This window comes from Aegilops tauschii, chromosome 7 (genome assembly GCF_002575655.3).
Source record: "Aegilops tauschii subsp. strangulata cultivar AL8/78 chromosome 7, Aet v6.0, whole genome shotgun sequence".
In the NCBI taxonomy this organism is placed as follows: domain Eukaryota; kingdom Viridiplantae; phylum Streptophyta; class Magnoliopsida; order Poales; family Poaceae; genus Aegilops; species Aegilops tauschii.
In genome coordinates, this window is record NC_053041.3 from 368,496,356 (window position 1) to 368,517,607 (window position 21,252).

Below are 21,252 nucleotides of genomic sequence, written 5' to 3' on the forward strand. Positions count from 1 at the left end.
GAGGACCAGGGCCTCTATAAATAGGACTAGTCATCACCGTAGGAGGCAACTCATCTTGAGCAATCCTCACCCGCACACTAGCTCACCAAGCACAAGAACACCTCTCCTCAGGAGGCCGTTCTTCCCTTGTACTGTTCATCCTCAGCCCAAGAGGCAATCCACCACCACCACACTGGAGTAGGGTCTTACACCACAACGGTGGCCCGAACCAGTATTAATCTTGTGTCCTCGTGTTCTTTGGGTTCGGCGAGCTAGTCCGTGAGATCGTGGAGTGCGAGAGCTTGGGAGAGGAGAGATCTTCGTGCGCACCCCAGTGGTCGAACCTCAAGGGTTTTGCCGGAACCCGAAATCCGACACCGCCTGTTGAGGATATAAACCTTAGAGTCACCCGCCAGAAGGGGCCGGGTTACTCATAATGGTCATCGCCTGAAGCCCGGTGCCAAGCTTGAAGACGATGGGCCAAAGATGGGCTTAAGACCCGGAGATGGCTTAAGGCCCGTAGTTACAACCGTCATTGTGGTAGAACTTGTAGTGTAAGGCAAGGATAGTTGAGAGTCCAAGCCGGACACTCTTATGAGCCGGCCGGGGCTCTCGGAAGCTGCTGGGCATCAACCTCTCTATATAAAGGGGCGACCCGGCAGCGGTTTAGGGACAAGAAAGATCTCATCGAGAGCCAGGCATAGCGGTTAAGCTCCCTGGTCATCAAAACCCTAATCAATACCACCTCAACTGGACGTAGGCTTTTACCTTCACCGTAAGGGGCCGAACCAGTATAAACCCTCGTGTTCCTTGTCCCGTTTAACCCCTTCAAGCTTCCTAGCGGCGATGGCTCCACGACTAAGTCCTAGCTTGAGGACATCTGCCATGACAATTCCACGACAGTTGGCGCCCACCGTGGGGCCAGCGCACGGTGGATTTGAGTTCTTGAAGGGCAGCTTCGAAGGGCTCAAGGGATACGCTGTGGGCCGGATGACCAAGAGTCGTCGCGGCAAGCTCTACATCGACGATGCAAGCTGGGGCCCCGACGCCGGCTCAATCGAGTACGGATACCGGGTCCCCTTTGGCGGAATCCATGTTTTCATTGGCAGGATTAGTGAGCCGGGCCCTGAGCCGGATCTCTGCGCCGATCACATTGAGACGGCTCAGCGCGCATGACCCACCCGGGCCCTGCCTGCCTTGAAGCATGCTTTTGTGGGATGTGTCCATGGAGGGCACTCTGATAGATCTGGATCCGGTGATGAGACGGCCGCCGGCTCTGACGGCGAGTCGTCCACAGATGAGTCAAACTCGTTGTATCAACTTCAAGATGGTAGGCTCATGGGTTGTTCCGATGGTGACAGTATTCCGGACCCGTTTGAGCCGCCGAGCCGGGTCGGAATCTTCATGGCCGGTGCGCAGCCTGTTCAGGACCCTGCTGCTGGGGCAGGAAGCCCGGTGCCCTCGCCGGCTCAGGTGCTGATGGACCTCACGGACAAGATGACAGCCCTGTTGACCGCCGCGGTTGACCCGGCGGATCAAGCTTAGCATGACGCGGAGGTGGCGCAGTTAAGGTTAGACCTAGTGAAAGCCAAAGAGGATCTGGCAGCGGAAGGGATCAGGATGGCTGCGGAGAGGGCGGCTCTCGGCGCCCAAACCCAGTTGATTCAGGCGCAGTCCTTCCAGCTCACGATGGATCAGAACGCGTCCAATTAAGTCATGAGAAGGAGGCATCAAAAGGCCCAATCTCGACTCCCTCCGGTTTACGATCCGCAAAACCTCTTCAACACGCCAGGTGCAGGGTCTAGTAACCCGCCAGGGATCATAGTGCCCGGGTCTGGGACCCCTGTTCAGCCACAAGTGATGGGGCCTCCCCGGGTGAACCCTGCCCCTCCTCAGTATGTGCCAATACCACCGGGTCATTATGCTAACCCGCTGGAGAACATGGTAGCCGCAGCAGCACGGCTGGCGGCCCTCCCAATTGACGCGACTCTCCGACGGCTATTGAAACCCGCCGGGTCAGGGAACTCCTTCAGACAGCACTGGCGCAGCAAGAGGCGTACTCTTACAGCCGGGACAGGATCCACTCGACCCCTCGTCCAGGCCGGAGCCCGAGTTACAGCAGACACATGGTCCCAGCGACCGGCTCAAGTAATGTCCGACGCCATGACCCGCCCCCTGGCCATGGCCCGGCTCATAACAGAGCCTTTCATGCAGCAGACCAAGACAGAGTACGGCAAGAGGCGGAGCAGGTGCCTCAGTTGACGGCTTACCAGACTCCCCCAGCTTATCCGACGACTTCTGTCGATGTGGGTATCCCTACCAGGACTGGAGGTGTCCCTTGTTTAGTGCCGGCTCTCCGCAATGAGCGTCTACCCAAGGACTTCAAAGGCCCTAGGAAGGTGCCTAATTACACGGCTGACTTACAACCTGCAGCCTGGATCGAAAGTTATGAGATGGCCATGGAACTGCTGGAGGTCAGTGAAGCGGCGATGGCCAAGTACTTCACCATGATGCTAGATGGGACTGCCCGCACTTGGTTGAAAGGGCTACCACCGAATTCCATCGGGTCTTGGGCTGAGCTGAAGGCCCGGTTCATACAAAACTTCAAAGACACCTGTAGGCAGTCTATGTCAATTGTGGATTTGACTAACTGTAAGCAGCAGGAGGGTGAGTCTACGACACATTGGGTTCGCCGGGTTAAGGAGATAATACATTCATCTGATAAGATGGATGCCGGCTCTGCAGTCTTAATGTTGGAACAAAATTGTCGTTTCGTGCCCCTGAAGATGAAACTCGGGCGGCTTAAGCGCGACTGCAATGATATGGGTACACTGATGGCGGCTCTCGTCAAGTACGCCGATTGTGATAGTACCAAGGACCCCGCTTCAGATGGTGAAAGGACAGGGAAGGGAAAGAAGAACGGCAATGGCAAGGGTCCTCAGCATAACCCGGGGAACCAAGGAGGTGGCAGCGCAAGGCCGACGGCAGCCTAGAGTTCGTAGCCAACGCCAGCTCGCAGGGTAATAACCAGCGACGCAACGGGAGGCCCCCTCCCCGAGCTGGCGGGTCAGGCCCGACGCTGGAGCAGCTATTGAATGAGCCTTGTCCAAGGCATGGCTCTAGAGAGAAGCCAGCTACTCATCTATGGAAGGATTGTGCAATCATGAAGGCCTTTAAGAATTCCAACGCCTTTAACGGAAACAATAGCCCGGGCGGTGGCTCAGGCACCGGCGGCTTTCATGGCCCGGGCGGCGGCTCAAATTCCAATCCTCAGAACGGTCAAGGGGGCTTTAATCAGCAGTCTGGCCAGGGTCATCAACAGCAGCAGGGGGGTTATCAGACCAATCCAAAGCAGCTTAGCGGTGGACAATATCATATATTTACCACCAGTCTGTGTAAGCGAGATCAGAAGCTTCATAAGAGGACTGTGAATGCTGTTCAGCCGGCGGTTCCACGCTATTTACGATGGTCTGAGCAGCCTATAGTGTGGAGTAGGTAGGATCACCCTCCCCGGGTGGATAATCCGGGTCACTTGGCCTTGGTGGTGGCTCCTCAGGTGGGAGGATATAAGTTCACTAAGGTGCTCATGGATGGAGGCAGTAGCATCAACATCCTCTATTATGAGACTTTCCGTCGTATGGGGTTGATTGATAAGAACCTCAGCCAGTCAAACACTATTTTCCATGGTGTGGTACCTGGTAAGTCGGCTTATCCAGTCGGCAAGATCGAGTTGGAAGTGGCCTTTGGAGATGAACACAACTACAGGGTGGAAAAATTGACCTTTGAGGTGGTCAAGATAAGAAGTCCGTACCATGCCATATTCGGGCGGCCGGCTTACGCCAAGTTCATGGCACGGCCGTGTTACGTGTATTTGCAGCTCAAGATGCCAGGTCATAATGGGACCATTACGGTTCAAGGCAGCCGGAAGGTGGCCTTGGAGTGTGAGGAAGGCGATGCAGCTTATGCAGAATCTGTTTGCGCAACAGAGGAGTTGAAGTTTTACAAAGACAATGTTGACCCAACAGATATGACCTCTCTGAAAAAGCCGACTACGGAGCATGAGCCGACAATAAAATTTAAGTCGGCTGATGAGACTAAACTTGTTGACTTCGTTCGAGGAGATTCATCTCAGTAGTTTAGCATCAGTGCCAATCTGGATCCAAAATAGGAAAGCGCGCTCATCGAGTTCATCCATGAGAATAGGGACATTTTTGCATGGAAACCGTCGGACATGCCAGGTGTACCTAGAGAACTCGCTGAGCACACTCTCAATGTTGATCCGAAATTTAAGCCGGTCAGGCAATTCCTTCGACGGTTTAATGAAGAGAGGCGGAAAGCTATTGGTGAAGAGGTGGCCCGGCTCTTGGCGGACGGGTTTATTGTTGAAGTCTTTCACCCAGAGTGGTTAGCTAACCCGGTGCTCGTACTCAAGAAGAACGGCACCTGGCGGATGTGTGTGGACTACACGGATTTGAACAAGGCGTGTCCGGCTGATCCTTTCGCCCTTCCCCGTATTGATCAAATCATTGATGCTACGGCGGGTTGTGAGCGCCTAAGTTTCTTGGATGCTTATTCTGGATATCATCAGATTAAAATGGCAGTTTAGGACCAGGAGAAGATGGCGTTCATCACTCCCTTTGGAGCCTTCTGCTATGTGTCTATGCCCTTTGGACTCAAGAGTGCGCAGGCGACTTATCCGCGTTGCGTGCATAACTGTCTTCATAACCAGATTGGGCGCAATGTTCATGCTTATGTGGATGATATTGTGGTTAAATCCAGGAAGGAGGAAACCTTGATAGATGATCTGAGGGAAACCTTTGATAATCTCCGGGTCTACAAGATGATGCTTAACCCGTCCAAATGTGTTTTTGGTGTTCCTGCAGGCAAGCTCTTGGGTTTTTTGGTTTCTAACAGAGGCATTGAAGCTAACCCGGAGAAGATCAAGGCCATTACCTCCCTGGCTAAGCCGGCGTGTATAAACGACGTCCAGCGCTTGGCGGGTCGTATCGCTGCTTTAAGCCATTTTATAAGCCGTTTGGGGGAGAAGGCCATGCCATTATATCAGTTGATGAAGACAACTGATGACTTTGTCTGGAATGATGCAGCTAATACTACTTTCGAGGATTTGAAGAGACAGCTGGCCGAGCCCCCAGTCCTTGCTGCTCCGATTGACAAGGAGCCTTTATTGCTGTATGTGGCTCCTAACACACGAGCCGTCAGTGTGGCCGTGGTGGTGGAGCGCAAGGAAGAGGGTAAGGAGCATCCGGTTCAGCGGCCGGTTTATTATGTCAGCGAAGTACTCATTGAGTCCAAGCAGCGGTATCCGCATTGGCAGAAGCTTGTTTATGGTGTGTTCATGGCAAGCCGGAAGCTTAAGCATTATTTCCAGGGTCACCCCATCACTGTGGTCAGTTCTGCCCCCCTTGGAGATATCATTCAAAACATAGAGGCCACAGGGAGAGTGGCTAAGTGGGCTATAGAGCTCGGACCTCATGGTCTGAAATATGTGCCACGCACTGCTGTTAAATCTCAGGCCTTGGTGGATTTCATCAATGATTGGACAGAGCTATAAGCGCCCGAACAGAAGCCGGATAACACATATTGGACTCTTCACTTCGATGGGTCCAGGCAATTGGAGGGCTCGGGGGCTGGAGTCGTATTGGCTTCCCCTAAAGGTGACAAGTTCCATTATGTGCTACAATTGATGTTTCCTTGCACCAACAATGCAGCTGAGTACGAGGCCTTGCTCCACGGCCTTCAGATGGCTAAGGAGATGAGCTTGAGCCGGATAAGGTGCTTCGGCGACTCAGACTTGGTGGCTCAACAAGTATCAGGAAAGTGGGACTCCAAGGACCCTCTCATGGCGGCTTATCGCCGCAAAGTTGATGCCATTGCTGGGCACTTTCAGGGTTACCAAGTAGAGCACATCGATCGTAGGAAGAACGAGGTGGCTGATGCTTTAAGCCGGCTGGGCTCTCAGCGAAAACCGGTGCCTCCTAATATTTTCCTGGACGTCCTGCATAACCCTTCTGTTAAGTTGCCTACAGAGGAAGACTTGGTTGTCCCTGACCCGGAGGCACGACTGGTGGCGGCTCTCCACATCATACCGGACTGGACAGTTCCCTATCTGGCTTACATGACCCGGGGAGATTTGCCTGAGGATGAAACTTTGGCCAGACAAATAACCCGGCGGTCTAAGTCAATGATTGTTATCAATGGTGAGTTGCATCGCCGCAGTGTTACGGGAGCGTTCCAGCGTTGTGTCTCCCCTGAGGAAGGCCAAGAGATCTTGCGTGAGATTCATGAAGGGGGATTGTGGCCATCACGCCGGCTCAAAGTCTCTTGTGGCCAAGGCCTTTCGTCATGGTTTTTATTGGCTGACGGCTCATGCTGATGCGGAGGACTTGGTCAGTAAATGTGATGGTTGCCAAAGGTTCTCGCGACGGGCTCATGTGCTGGCTCAGGAGCTGAGGATGATCCCAATTACTTGGCCCTTTGCGGTCTGGGGGCTTGATATGGTTGGGCCTTTTAAAAGGTCCAAGGATAAGAAGACCCACCTCTTGGTGGCAGTTGACAAATTTACCAAGTGGGTTGAAGCAGAGCCAGTTAGCAAGTGTGATGCAGCCACGGCAGTTCAGTTTATGAAAAAGGTGATCTTTCGCTTTGGCTTTCCACACAGCATTATAACTGACAATGGTACCAATCTATCCAAAGGCGCCATGGAGGAGAGTCAACGAGAGCATATTAGACTTGATGTTTCATCAGTGGCTCACCCTCAATCCAATGGTCAAGCTGAGAGGACTAATCAGGAGGTTCTGAAAGGCATCAAACCCCGGCTTTTGGTCCCTTTACAACGGACGCCGGGTTGTTGGGTGGAGGAGTTACCCTCCGTGTTGTGGAGCATCAACACTACTCCTAACAGGTCTACAGGTTTCACGCCTTTCTTCATGGTTTATGGAGGGGAAGCAGTCCTCCCCAGTGACATCCGTCATGACTCACCTCGAGTGGCGGCTTATGTTGAGGTGGATAATGAACAGGCGCGCCAAGATGCTCTTGACTTGTTGGACGAACAGCGTGATGTGGCAGCAGCTCGCTCAGCGATTTACCAACAGGACCTGCGCCGTTATCATAGTCGTCGGGTTAAATCCCGGGTCTTCCAGGAAGGCGATCTGGTGCTCCGGCTCATCCAAGATCAAACAGATGCGCACAAGCTATCCCCGCCTTGGGAAGGGCCCTTTGTGGTCAGCAAGAATTTGCACAACGGGTCATATTACCTCATTGACATTCGGGAGCACAAAGATTCACGTAAGTCGGAGGAAGAGACCCGTCGGCCGTGGAACATAGCTCAGCTTCGGCCTTATTACACTTGAGCCACTGGCTCTCATAATGTACATATTTCTCTAAGCCATGTATATATTATGATAAGCAATAAAGCAGGACCTCTGTCCTTTTTTCTCCTCCAAAGATAAACGTGTTGTTTTCATTACAAGATCATATGATAACTTGAAGGAGGGTCCGGCTTATGATCGTATTCGAATCTAGCCATACACAATATAGTCACTTGGGGGCTTCCTGTTCAAACATAGGTCGTATTCGAACCAAAGAGAACATAGCTGTCGATACCCATTTGATTGGCAAAGTGCCGAGCTCATTGGGGAGTTTTCATTGATCATATTTGAATCATAGCATAACCCCTTTGGGAACCGACGTGGATCGTATTCGAATTAGCGTCGTTAAACAATTTTTAAGGTCATTTGGGGGCTTGCTGTTCAAACATGGGTCGTATTCGAACCAAAGAGAACATAGCTGTCGGTACCCTCTTGATTGGCATCGCCACACCCACTGGGGGCTATATGATCGCATTCGAATCCTAGCATAACCCCTTTGGGATGGGTCTCTGGTCGTATTCGAACCGGAAGCCCCTAAGTTTTCTGATTTATAGCACATTCTTCAGATTATTTCAAGTATGCATGGCGGGTCTCACTTTGCCGGCTTAACTTCGATTTGCAGTACTAGTCAAGCATAATCGGGGTTATTAAGACTGGAAACCGGAATTGAGTTACCAATCTTATTACCCGGGTTATCTAAGCCGGAAGTATGCTTGCAGGCCGGTAAGTGTGTTGTTACGATTATATCAAAGACATAATTGAGGACCAGTCTTTTGTGATTCATATTCCGGGTTATATGCATAAGACTATGATTCTCCATGCGGTAAGCCGCCTAGAGACTTGTGATTCGTCTTTCTACGCAGGATAGTTAAAGACAACTATTTAAGCTTAAGGAACATGAATGATCAACTATGACCCGGAGAAATATAAGGAAGCAACTTCAATGGAATTCAGCATTCAACGCATGCACGATGGCACGGCAAAGTTAAAGTGTTGGTCCTATTCTATTACAAGACTCATTGAGTCCAAAAGGGTGAAGCATTGATTAAATAAACCGCCTGCAGAGTTACGATGCTTGCTGGGTTGAAGTTTTCGGCTCATCCCTCTCCGCTCCTCCGGCTGTTCCCAAGACCTGGAAAGTTGACGACTTCCAGTCAATGCCGCTCAGAGCTTCAAATTGAGCTTCCTCGTCGATTAACCCGGCCGGGTCAATTTCCGGGGCAAAGGTGTGCTTACGAGTCGGCGGGGCAAAGCTGAGGGCTTCATAGCGCGGAGTGGGGATCCTCTGATTCTCTGCATCGTAAACCGGCTGGTACTTAGTCAGATCTGTATCATTGCCAATCAGAGTGGCCACCGGGCGTACGATCTTCATGCAGGCTGCAAAGTCCCTTTGGTCGAAGGGGGTGCCGTCTTCCTTCAAGCTGGGGTAGCCAAGGGCAATGTCCGCCAGGTCTAGTTCTGGAAGGAACGCCTTGGCCCGGCTCAGAGCAGCTATGGCTCCGGCTCTTGCAGAGGCCCGTCGCAGCTCTTGGACACGTTGAGGAAGAACGGCAAGCCGGCGAAGAACTTCCGCCAGGTGAGTCGGCACCTCATTGGATAGGGCCACCACAGCCAAGGCGCGCTGTGACCCGGTGTAGAGTTGTTCCACCAGGGTGTACACGGCCTTCAACTTGGTCACCACACTTTGGTTGAGGTTGGCGCTTCTGGGACCTGTTTTAACAGAGTAAGATAAGCCGCCGGCAATGATGGGTTATGAGACATAAAAATTATAAACTGGACGAAAGCCGGTGGAATGGCTTACTGAAGATTGCGGCAACCATCTGGGACACGTGGCGCTTTAAGCCGGAGAGTTCGGCGGTCTTCTCTGTCAGAGCCTTCTCCGCCTGTTCGGCCCGGTTCACCAGAGTAGCCTTCTCTTCGGCCCAAGCTTTCCGTTCAGCGTCAAAGTCCGTCTTCAGCTTTTCTTGCGCAGCAATACTGGACACAAATTTGGCATTGGCCTTCCGGGTCTCAGTTTCTTGCGTCTTCAGGCGGGTCTTCAGATCATAGATGTCAGCTTCAAACTTCTTGCAAGTAGCCTGCATAATTTCCGGGTTATAGGATGAACAATTATTATGCAATTTTAAAGTCCCAAGCACTTTCCAAGCAAAGACACTTGGCACTTGGGGGCTAATGCGTATCGAATGTTTCTATTTACAAATTGCCGGTTCAAGTGAGTAAGCCGGAACTTAAGTCTACAACATATTCTATCATAAGTCGTAGACTTGGGGGCTAGAGTATGGTAAGAATGACAAGATAACTATACAGTAAGCAAGAAGAAAGAAGAGTGGTACCTCAGACTTCTGCTGAATCTGGTTCACCATGCCGATCTCTACATCCCGGCTCTTGTGCACTTGACTGACATAGCCGGAGACGATCTCTCCGATGTTCAGATTGGCGTAGTCAGTGAGGTCCAGATTAGCCCGGCGGTGTTGTAGCAACTCCTCCTTGGCGGAGCACTTGGCCAGCGCAGTAGGTCTCCCTGGCTCAACAAACTCCGTCCGGGTGATTACCACGTCCGGGTCATTGACCGGTTGAGCCGGGCTGGAGGTCTCCAGGTTAGCAGAAGCCTCTGCGGTTGCCTTGTCGGTTGGAGCGGTGGCTTCGGGTGTGGAGGTAGCTGGCGGTTCTTGAGCTACTACCTCCGGTTCAGGCAAGTCCGGTTCTTCGACCGGCTTGTTCTTTTTCGCCCTTTTGGTGAGCTTTGCCTGGGCACTGAAAGGACAAAAAGGGTTACTACAAAGGTATGAGCAAAGATAAGCACAACAAGAGATGATCATCATTACCCGGGGACGGTCTTGAAGGCCGGCAGGTTGGATTGCATCGAGTCACCAGAGGAGGGTGAGGTTTCCTGATAGTTTGAATCAGAAGAATTGAGCGGTTGACGTATAACACCCGCCAAAGGATGAAAAGGGTACAAGTTGGAGATAACCTCGGTTCGGCGTTTCCTCAATGCATCGGGTAAGCCGGAGGAGAGGTCAGCGTCCTTGTTGGTCTGGGTGTGCCGCCGGCTCTCATGAATCTGTTGCTTCAAAAGAAATTGAGGATCTTGATAAGCTAAAGGATGAGAAAATCTTACTTTCCGGGTTACCCTTCGGACTTTCAGCCTTGGCAAGGGCTCCGAGTCGGAGGAAAGTGTCATTACCTCTTCAACCACCGGGTTACTTGCTCCGGTGTCATCCTGTTGATGAACAGTATTGATAAGGCGGACAGAAATAAACAACAAATACAACAAGGGATTACAGGTTCAGGGGTTACCTCTGACTCGGAGTAGTCACTTAGTTGCAGCAGCTCTGAAGCAGTAGGCCTACTTCCCTTCTTGCGGGGAGCGGCTTTCTTGGCGGCTTTCTTAGCCTTCCGGGCCTTCTTGGCCGCCTCATGGTCATATTTGACCTTCCAGAATTTGGTCATCGGCCTGAAGAATACAATGACGATTTTTTAAAGTTCAGATGAAAGCTATCTACGGAAGAAAATAAGATGTCCAGATCAGCGGCTTACCGCTGGGGCCGGGTTGGTCTTGCAGAAGGGGCTTAAGCCGGTCCTCCCGCAGTCTGCCAAGCTCTCGTTCAAGAGAGCCTTGGTCATGTCCTCAGCAACGTCTTCAGGAAGATCGTTGCGGCTGTGTCGCAGGGGGTCATCTTTCCGGCCTGTGTACTCACACATTAAGCCGGGGCGGCGGCTCAAGGGGATCACCCGCCACGAGATCCAGACCCGGACCAGATCAATTCCATTGAGACCATTGCCCAGGAGAGCCTTGATCTTGTTAATGGTGGGGAGCAGAGGTTGGCGCTCCGCTTGAGTCAGCTTGTCTGACAGAGGGTGTGTTGGTTCAAGACGCGAGGGGCGAAAGCCGGGCAGCGGGCTCTCGTCAGCCGGCGACGTGTCTTGGCAATAGAACCATGTCTGGTTCCAGTCCTTTGGGTGGCTTGGCGGCTCGCTGTAAGGGAAAAGGCAGTCTCTCCGTCGCTGAATGGAGATGCCGCCAAGTTCCAAGCTTGGCCCGTTGGCGCACTCGTTCTGACGGTTCAGGTAGAAAAGCTCTCTGAAGAGCAGCAAGTTGGGCTCCTCTCCAAGGTAGACTTCGCAGAATACTTGGAAGTTGCATATGTTTGACACGGAATTGGGTCCTATGTCTTGTGGCCGCAGATCAAAGAAATTTAGCATGTCTCTGAAGAACTTTGAGCCGGGCGGTGCGAAGCCCCGGCTCATATGATCCGCAAAAATGACCACCTCCCCGTCCCTTGGTTGTGGTCTCTCCTCTGATGGGTCGAGGGCACAGTAGGACATGACGTCCTTCTTGGGCAGGTAACCCGATTTCATGAAATCTGCTAAAGTCTCGTCGGTGACGTTGGACCTCATCCAATAGCAAGTGATGGGTGCTTTAGGAGCTTTGGGAGGCATGGTGAAAGTCGGAAGCCTATGATAAAAGGGAAATATGTCCGGTTTAATTATAAGCCGGAAGGAATTTACAGTTCAATATTTCAAGTGGCGGCTTATGGAGGGGCCTAATCACATATATCCAAGGGCATCGGGTTATCTAAGCCGCTGAAGGTATTGAGAGTAATTCGATTGTCTACGACCTTGTCACAGATGAGCCGGAAAGTTTTATGGCGCATGGCTTCCTTTGAGCCGGAAGGTTCTACGGCGTGTGGTTTCTTTAAACCGGAAATGTAAACCGCCATGATTCAGTGGGTGCAATTTTTTTACTAAGTGTGGTGAAAACAGGTTTCACACATTGCAGTAAATAATTTGGATCAAAACGGTCGGCAAAAAGGAAAGTTTCTAGACCTAAAAACAGACGCAAAGGAAGTTCTTGGGCTCGAACGGAGCCTTTATGCAGTAAAAAGAGGTCTACTTGCATTTGAAATGAGTGCCAAACAGCTACCGCGTTGGTTCTATACTATCTTAAGATCAAGAAGAGGCAGTAAAAATGAAAACTACCAATAACTCGTGGGCGACGGCGAAGAACACGGAAGAACAGCAGGAGCTTAACGTAGATCTATTCTACGAGGAGTAAAGAACTTACAGATGCAGGTATGCTGCGAGGGTTCGCCGCGGTTCTCTGGACGATTCAGGGTGATGCAGCGGCCAAGGTTGACGAGGACGCGGAGCTCTGTTGCGGCGGCGGCAGCGGAGCTCGAGCAGCACGGAGCAGCGAGAGGAAGGAGACGACAGAAGGGGGAGAATGAGAAAGACCCGAGGGTCGGGCTATTTATAAGACCAGACTCATAAGTGGGTGCGTGAAACGAGGAGGCCACGACGCGGTTATCTCATCATAAAACGCCTCGATTTTCGGGATGACAGTAAAGATAAGATCCGTTGCGGATCTGGTGGAGTAAAAAAACGGACTTAATGGAGGATGACGTCACGGCGGATTACCCGGGCTCCAGAGGATGACGTCACGCCAGGTTATGGCCTTCACACAATTGTAAGCCGGAGATTTTCTGTCGAAAGAATTGAAGATTGACATGAGCCGGCTCAAATCAATCTGGGGCCTAATGTTGAGGATATAAACCTTAGAGTCACCCGCCAGAAGGGGCCGGGTTACTCATATTGGTCATCGCCTAAAGCCCGGCGCCAAGCTTGAAGACGATGGGCCAAAGATGGGCTTAAGACCCGGAGATGGCTTAAGGCCCGTAGTTACAACCGTCATTATGGTAGAACTTGTAGTGTAAGGCAAGGATAGTTGAGAGTCCGAGCCGGACACTCTTATGAGCCGGCCGGGGCTCTCAGAAGCTGCTGGGCGTCAACCTCTCTATATAAAGGGGCGACCCGCCAGCGGTTTAGGGACAAGAAAGATCTCATCGAGAGCCAGGCATAGCGGTTAAGCTCCCCGGTCATCGAAACCCTAATCAATACCACCTCAACTGGACGTAGGCTTTTACCTTCACCGTAAGGGGCCGAACCAGTATAAACCCTCATGTTCCTTGTCCCGTTTAACCCCTTCAAGCTTCCTAGCGGCGATGGCTCCACGACTAAGTCCTAGCTTGAGGACATCTGCCGTGACAATTCCACGACACCGCCCAATCAAAGGCACGCGAGTATCGGCCCCCGCGCGCCTTCCCATATTCCATGCGTCAGTCACCTACCCCACGCTGTGCATGCGGCGTACGTGGCGCAAGGGGCAGACGTAGTGGGAAACATGGAACGACGGTTCCAAGGCAGAGAGAGTAAATGGGCAACGGTTCTTTACTATCCACCACGGGATGACGCGAGCATGCTGCGGTCATTCCATGCACGACCCCCACGTCACGCATTCAACATGGGTCATGGGGAAGCACGACTGGCGAGGGGATTACTGCAGTAAAACTCGGCCCTGCATACCCGCGCACTGTTTTGGGCCTAGCCCAACAACGCATCGCGCTTATGTGTGGCCCAGGCCCGGGGGCTCCTGTCGGTGTACAAAAGTAGGGGTCCTATTTTTGTACCCCTTTACTTGTGCACAGGCAGTTGGAGCCGCGCCTGCGGCCACACTTAGCGGGGCAGAGGAAGGAAGCAAAGACACAAGACAACCAGAGCAACGCCAAGCCAGAGACACGAAGAGCAGAAGGGCGAGGTGAACTCCCCCGGCAAGGCCCTTGCCGGGGCGGCCTCCACAGCCCCGGCAAGAACCTTGTCAGGGGAACTTGCCCAACACCAGCAGAGCCGCCACCCTTGAGCCTAAGAGTTCCGACGCCATCACCCACATTGGAACCGAGGCTCGGGAGGCGCCTCCATGGTGGCATGCAGATCTTTGTGAAGACCAAGAACATACAAAGACTAGATGAGAATCAGAAGACGAAGATCCTCGGAAAGATCCTTGCCGAGGATACCCACGAGACCCCCCCGGCAAGACCCTTGCCAGGCATGCCCACGACGCCGCGGCAAGACCCTTGCCGGGGCCCCGGCAAGACTCTTGCCAAAGACATCCGCGGGGCCACAACTAGGCCCCCACACGCCAAGACTCCACCGCCGTTCCCACACGGCTGCCAGCCCACCAACTAGGGGAGCACCTACATGGCGACTGTAACGCCCCGGATGTGACGTTCCATATTTGTAACTCCAACTCTTGCCATTTTCGGCTATGTGTTATGATATTCCCTTCTTGGTCGGGTTTTGTCTTTCGTTTTGCTTTTTGTTCATGTCATGCATCTCATATCATGTCATCATATGCATCTCAGTTGCATACGTGTTCGTCTCATGCATCCGAGCATTTTCCCCGTTGCCCGTTTTGCAATCCGACACTCCCACATGCACCGGCGCACCCCTCTTGTCTCTTTTCGTGAGCGAGTGTCAAACGTTCTCGAAATGGACCGAGGTTTGCCAAGTGGCCTTGGTACACTACCGGTAGACCACCTGTCAAGTTTCGTTCCATTTGGAGGTCGTTTGATGCTCCAACGGTTAACCGGGTAACCGCAAAGGCCTTTTGTGTGTTGCAGCCCAACACCCCTCCAAAACATCCCAATAACCCATCTAAGTCACTTCCATGCTCTCCGTCGTTGGATCACGATCGTGTGGACGAAAACCGCACCTCATTTGGAGTCTCCTAGCTCCCTATACCTATAAATTTGAGCACCCCTCCTCCAAATTCGGGTCCTGAAACCCTAGCCCCGCTCCCTCTCCACCGCCGGACACGTCCGGTCCGGCCGGACAGATCGTGCCGCCGCCCCGCGCCAATCGTGCTCTGCCATGTGGCACGCCGCCGCGTCCCTCCACCGCCGGCCAGCGAGCCCGCGCGGGGCCCTCCCGGCCCGGGTCGCCGCCCCACGCCCCGAGCGCCTCCCCGCCGCCTCGCCCCGCCGTCCGCCTCGACCCCGCCGCGCGCCACCAGATCCGGGCCGGCGCCGCCCGGATCCGGCGCCGCCCGGATCCGGCGTCCCCGTCCCTCCGGCGACTGTCCCCGTCCCTCCGGCAACCTCCCTCCTCCAGCTCCGGCGAGAGCTGCGGCCCCGCCTCGGTTCACGTGCGAATCCTAGATCTGAGAAGGTTGACCCCCGAAAACACCAGGTTATGCTCTTCATTTTGTTCCGTTGTGCCATGTCTGTTTGAGCTCATCTTGATGCCTAAATCTTCGTTGCAAGAGTGCTATATGATGTTTACTGCTGTTACTTATAAGAACTTGATGTTTTGTTATTTTTGCTGCATTTGACGTGTGCATCTTTTGGGCATGAGCTCTACTTGTGTTTTGATCTATGCCATGCCATCTTTACAGGGGTGTATGCCATGTATTTTTGTGATCTATGTGGTGACTAGCACAAGCAAGCAAACTAAGCTTCGTGATGTTTCTGTTTTCAGGGACTTAGGATTTTGCTGTCTTTTCCTGCTGTTATTTTGATGCCATGTATCCATGTGGCTACAGTGATATCCATGCTTCTTTTCAGTATGTTCAGTAAGGATGATTTGTACATATAGTTGTGCTCTATCCATCCGCGCCCCTGTTTGCAATTATAGAGTGACCTAGCATGTCTCAACCTTGCTCCACTTTTGCTATAAAATGTTCCTGGCAGAATGTTAACATGCTATTCAATTTTGCCAAGGTTTTTGTTGTTGATCCATACATGCTATGAACTTTCTCTTACCATGGATATCTTCATTAACTTGTCTTCTTGCTGTTGGTATGCTTGTTTTGCCATGCAATGCTTTGTGATGAGTGAATCGAGCTCACAAAGATGCCTTCATAATTCTGTTATTGCCATGCTCTGTTTTCTGCTGTCTAAAACCTGTTAACGAAGCTTGCTATGTTTACGTGGGTGCCATCATATCTTCTGTGTCTTTTTAGCTCATGATCATTAAGGGACTTTTGTTCTATGCATTTAGTAGATTCATGCCATGCCTTGATTTTCTATGATATGTTCCTGTAGCACACTGCTTGCTTGCTCTAAACATGGCTTCCTGATGTTATTTCTGGCATGTTAGTTTTTTCACAAAGTCTGTGAAGCTGATATCTTTTGCACTTTTGCCATGCTTGTTTAAACCTGTTATTGTGTGATCTAGCCATAACTCAGTGTTCATCTTTTGTCAAGAACCTTGAGTACATCACTTTCATATGCTTTTTTGTTATGTTGGAGTGCAGTAGCTTAGCTTCTTGTTGCATACTAAGTGGCATCGTGCTGTTAATCGCAGAATTGTGCCATCCTTGTTTTGCTTGTCATTTGCAAACCGTGCATCCGATTCCGGTGATCTTTATATCGATTTCAACCGAAATCATCTCATCTTTCCAGCGGCATACTTGGTTTTCCAAGTTGATGCCTTGTTCATCCTTTTTCTTCCGGAGCATGCATATGCATCGCATATCACATCTCGCATATCATGCATGTATTGCATCATGTTGCTTGTGCATTTCCCGTGATTGATTGTTGGTCCTTTGTTTGTGTTCTTGCTTTGGGTAGAGCCGGGAGATGAGTACGCTTATGAGGAGCCTGTTGAGAACGCTTACGAGGATCAAGCTTTCGACAACTCTGAGAACCTTGCAGGCAAGATGACCATACCCTCGAAATCACTTCTATCTTTGCGTTGCTAGTTGTTCGCTCTATCGCTATGCTGTGCTACCTACCACTTGCTATATCATGCCTCCCATATTGCCATGTCAAGCCTCTAACCATCCTTTCCTAGCAAACCATTGTTTGGCTAAGTTGCTGCTTTTGCTCAGCCCTTCTTATAGCATTGCTAGTTGCAGGTGAAGTTGAAGTTGGTTCCATGTTGGAACATGGATATTTTGGCATATCACAATATCTCTTATTTAATTAATGCATCTATATATTTGGTAAAGGGTAGAAGGCTCGGCTTATGCCTTGTGTTTTGTTCCACTCTTGCCGCCCTAGTTTCCGTCATACCGGTGTTATGTTCCTTGAGTTTTGCGTTCCTTACGCGGTTGGGTGATTTATGGGACCCCCTTGATAGTTCGCCTTGAATAAAACTCCTCCAGCAAGACCCAACCTTGGTCTTACATTTGCCTACCTAAGCCTTTTTCCCTTGGGTTTTCGCGAGCCCGAGGGTCATCTTTATTTAACCCCCCCCCGGGCCAGTGCTCCTTCGAGTGTTGGTCCAAGCCGAGTAGACTGCAGGGCCACCTCGGGGAAACTTGAGGCCTGGTTTTACTCGTAGGATGTCTCATCCGGTGTGCCCTGAGAACGAGATATGTGCAGCTCCTATCAGGATTTGTCGGCACAGTCGGGTGGTTTTGCTGGTCTTGTTTTACCATTGTCGAAATGTCTTGTAAACCGGGATTCTGAGACTGATCGGGTCTTCCTGGGAGAAGGAATATCCTTCATTGACCGTGAGAGCTTATAATGGGCTAAGTTTGGACACCCTACAGGGTATTACCTTTCGAAAGCTGTGCCCGCGGTTATGAGGCAGATGAGAATTTGTTAATGTCCGGTTGTAGAGAACTTGACACTTGACTTAATTAAAATACATCAACCGTGTGTGTAGCCGTGATGGTCTCTTTTCGGCGGAGTCCGGGAAGTGAACACGGTTTGGGTTATGCATGAATGTAAGTATTTTCAGGATCACTTCTTGATCATTTCTAGCTTCGCGACCGTGCGTTGCTCCTCTTCTCGCTCTTATTTGCGTATGTTAGCCACCATATATAATTAGTGCTTGCTGCAGCTCCACCTCATTACCCCATCCTTCCTATAAGCTTAAATAGTCTTGATCTCGCGGGTGTGAGATTGCTGAGTCCTCGTGACTTACAGATTCTACCAAAACAGTTGCAGGTGCCGACGATACCAGTGCCGGTGACGCAACCGAGCTCAAGTGGGAGTTCGATGAGGAATGTGGTCGTTACTATGTTTCGTTTCCTGATGATCAGTAGTGGAGCCCAGTTGGGACGATCGGGGATCTAGCATTTGGGGTTATCTTCTTTCCATTTGGATTTGACCGTAGTCGGTCTATGTGTGGATTTTGGATGATGTATGAATTAATTTATGTATTGTGTGAAGTGGCGATTATAAGCCAACTCTCTTTATCCCATTCTTGTTCATTACATGGGATTGTGTGAAGATGACCCTTCTTGCGACAATACCTACAATGCGGTTATGCCTCTAAGTCGTGCCTTGACACGTGGGAGATATAGCAGCATCGTGGGTGTTACAGCGACGTGCGGCCTCCAGGCCAACTCAGCAAGCACCTGCGTGGTGGCATGCAGATCTTCGTGAAGACTCTGCCACCGCACCAACTTAGCAGCCAGCCAGCGTGGCACTACACGCCTCGTCAACTCGGACGCGTGTCGAAGCCAGGCGAGGCGGCGACAGCTGGGACGAGCTTCCATGCCATCCCCGATAAAGCAAGAAGGGCACGTCGGCAGCGCATTAAATGTGTTTGTCCTACAGTGCCAGGAGATAGACTTGACTACTGTACAAACTTTCCACCTCCTGTGTGCCACTGTGGAAGCCCCTTTATCTATAAAAGGAGGCCCGCGGCGTACTGGGAGAGGATTCGGACTTTTTGGACCCTGCACGCTTTGTAGCTAGTCCAAGAACACCAGATAAACATACACCAGCAGGAGTAGGGTATTACGCATGACTTGCGGCCCGAACCTGGATAATCCCCCTGCATTGATCTTCTAATCCCGCTCTTTCCACAGCCCCGCGCCCGCCAACCGTAGCAAAAGGGATTCTACATGATCCCGTAGGTGTCGTTTCCCCCGACACAGGGGCCTGAATAGTAGAGGGCCAATGTTCTAAGGACATAATATTTGATTAGATGTGTTCGGGTTGTGAAACTATGGTATGAATCCATGCTTGTAATATATCTATGTTTGCGCCTTTTGTTTCAAGCGATTTTTCCTCTAGTGCGGCCGTTTATTTCTGAAAGTTGCCAGTCGTCGGCTTCAGCCCCCACGTAGATGCTACGGCGGTGTTCGGCATAACGCGTGTCCACACTTTATCCAACGTCTTGGTCCGTAAAGGAGGTGTCTGCGAGGTGAACCAGGCAATCAGACTATGCGGCTTTATTACTTTCACTTGGCCATAGGAGTTTTACTGTGGGGCTAAGTAGTAGCCCCTAGTGCGTGTGCCGCAATCCGAACTATGGTGCCTTTTCCACGCGACTGGACGAAGACCAACCCCTCGTATAACACGGAGTGAATCGCTAACGAATTGTAGTATAAGACTAAGTCACCGAATTGCCGACCAGCTCTCGCCTATCATGACAGTCAGTTTTTGGCTTTCTCTACTGAGGTACTTGACCGGACGAATCAGAAGTACAATCGCAGTAGTTCTCCCTTTACTACCTTAGCTGAACGAGCGGAACGTAAGGTGGTAAGCACAGGAGCCGGGCAACCCAACTATAGACCAAAGACATGATTCGGAGCCAATGCATATAATGCAATATCCAGGTCGCCGAAGAGCTCCCTATAGGTGCTTGGACTTTGAAGTGTGAAGGGCCGAATACAGCCCCCAGTGTGAAGGTCGGCCTAAAAGACATGTGGCAGTCTGAAGCAGGGAGGGAATACAGATGATAAAATAAAAATGAAATGAAGTCCACACAAAAGTGGAGACCAAATTTTTCCTTTATACCCTGATTAATACGTCAAACCATTTTTTTACAGAGAATGCCATGAATATCGAGCCCATTTTACATGTCGAGAGTTTACACAAGGGAAAGTTTTACATAGGGCCTAAGAGTAGTGGTTTGAAGATCCCAATGGTGCCCTGCCGCACGTCTGCGTCATTTCTCCTTGGTGAGAAATCCTTTGAGAGCAGGAGTCGATGGTCGTCTACAAGAAAGGGCCTAGAAAAGGGCCCTTGTACAACCATAGAGTAGGCAGGTTTATAACAAACCTGCAGTGGGAAAAATATTAAGGTCCATAGGGTCAAGCCGTACTATAGACCTTTTCCGTGGTGTGCCTCGGGCGCTGCCCAAGGCATTCGAAGTGCATAATTATGTACGTGCGGTACGGATGCCACAACCTTATGGGGCGATCGGCGGAGGCTAAACTGCTATTCAATTTCCGGATCCGCCGAGCTATCGCTCTATAATGCGGATCGGACTCGCTTGGCAGTGTCGTGGGTCTTGATGACCTATGAGCTATTCGGCTTAAGGAGGCCACCATGTACCTCAGCTGCTAGGGCTGTGGTGTGCTCCTCGGTACAGAGGGAGCGCTCCATATTTCCATGTACTGTGTTGACGCCACACGGTCCGGGCATTTTGAGCTTCAAATAAGCATAGTGTGGGACTGCATCAAAGCAGGCGAAAGCAGTTCGTCCAAGCAATGCATGATAACCACTGCGGAAAGGGACGTTGTCGAAGATCAATTCTTCGCTTCAAAAGTTGTCTGGAGAGCCGAATACTACTTCCAGTGTTTAGGAGCCCGTGCAGCGGACCTCCACACCGGGTATTACTCCTTTAAAGGTAGTGTTACTAGGCTTGATTCTTGACGGGTCGATACCCATCTTACGGATAGTATCTTGATAGATCAAGTTGAGACTGCTGCCGCCGCCCATAAGGACTCTAGTGAGATGGTATCTGTTGATGATGAGATCGAGCACCAGGGCTTCCGAACCTCCGTCACGGATACTGGTTGGGTGGTACCTGCAATCAAAGGTGATCAGACAAGCCGACCATGGGTTGAATTTTCGGGCGACAGGCTCTACGGCGTAGACGTCCCATAATGCACGCTTGCGCTCCCTCTTGGGGATGTGGGTGACATATATCATGTTCACAGTTTTCACCTCAGGGGGAAACTTCTTCTGTCCCCCGGTGTTCGAAGGGCACGCTCATCATCGCCCTTGCTTTGAGGTCCTTTCCCCTTATGTTCGGTATTTAATTTACCGGCCTGTTTAAAAACCCAGCAGTTTCTGCAGGTGTGGTTGGCAGGCTTGTGAGGGGTACCGTGAATCTGGCAAGGCCTATCCAGTATTTTATC